We start from the raw sequence: 1,248 nt of genomic DNA on the forward strand, positions 1-1,248 counted from the left end.
AAAAAAGAAAAGCGGGGAGGTGCATGCGGGGATAGCACTTGCCTCCCAAAACTGGAGTTTGGCCCCCAGGTAAGGCTGCTGGACCCCAGGTAAGGCAGCTGGAGCCAACAGAGTTGCTGGCCCCAGCCTCCCCTACCGCACCTGGGGTAACCTGCTGCACATTGGAGGGTGTGTGGCACAGGCATTCCCCAGGGGCAAGTAGCAGTGCCACAAGGTGTCTTGCTGCTTCTTGTCCCTAGGGAAAGAAACATCTATGCTCATGAAGACATGGCTAGTGTATCTACGTTAGGTGTTACACTGGTGTAATTAGATCAATTTTTAATTGATTTGGTTACAGAATTGTAAACTTTTCTACTATGGATCCTAACTGAGCGTGTTAGCATTGCCACCCAGAAAGAGGTCTCTTAAGCATTCCTCAATAAAACTGTAAACAGTTGTAAATGCTCCTGCCTTTAATAAGCATTTGCAGAATTGTAAACTGCATAAACCAGTCACGCACACGTATTGCACTCTGTAAATAATGAAATTAATGCTATGCAGTAAATCCTTTAGATTTATCTTCTTTAGAGTGGACGAATTTTACAAAACATTTTAACAACAACTGCTGACTGTTTGTTAATATATTAGTGCAGGATGGTTTTCACTCTTTAACCCCTCCTGCTTGAAATTCCGAGTACTCTGCCCAGGCCTTTCCAGTAGAGTTTTATTATAGTGAAGATTGTGGCACTTTTCATCATTATTGTGGCTGACCACCAGAAAGGAGGCTTAGAATTAGTTTCTGCATTACAGTTTAGTATTGTTTTTCATTTGTGTTCTCAACACATATCAGTTTTCATTGATATCTTTAATTCATATACATTTCATTATTTCTGTACAATAAAATAAGTCTGTGAATGCTTTTGAAGTCTGTGAAAGCTTCTGTCAAAAGGCATGAGACTTGTTTACATAGCATCTTTATACAGAGTCACTATCTGTGAAGATGCTGCTGAGCTGGAACAACTTGAATGAAGGAGGCTGCAGAAAATAACTATATTGAATATTTTATATTTTCTCCTAAAAATGTTCACTGAAAAATCCTTTACAGCAAAAGCCTGGGGGGTAGGGAGGGAATTATGCTATCTAACATACAGTGCTATCTCACTTACTAACTCTGCAGCACTCCAGATTTAGACCAGTAGAAATGAGAACCAAGTTGAACACAGCCATTTTAAAAGGATTTCATAGATTTCATAGACATTAGGGCTGGAA

General features: G+C 40.1%; 1 protein-coding gene across 1 annotated transcript in view; it reads left to right on the top strand.

The window, feature by feature from the left end:
- PLCL1 (phospholipase C like 1) overlaps window positions 1-1,248 on the top strand; it is a 101,561-nt gene that overhangs the window by 26,884 nt on the left and 73,429 nt on the right. The gene's annotated exons all lie outside the window — the stretch shown is intronic.

This window comes from Gavialis gangeticus, unplaced genomic scaffold, assembly GCF_001723915.1.
Source record: "Gavialis gangeticus isolate Ggan-Ray unplaced genomic scaffold, GavGan_comp1, whole genome shotgun sequence".
NCBI classification, from domain to species: Eukaryota; Metazoa; Chordata; order Crocodylia; family Gavialidae; genus Gavialis; species Gavialis gangeticus.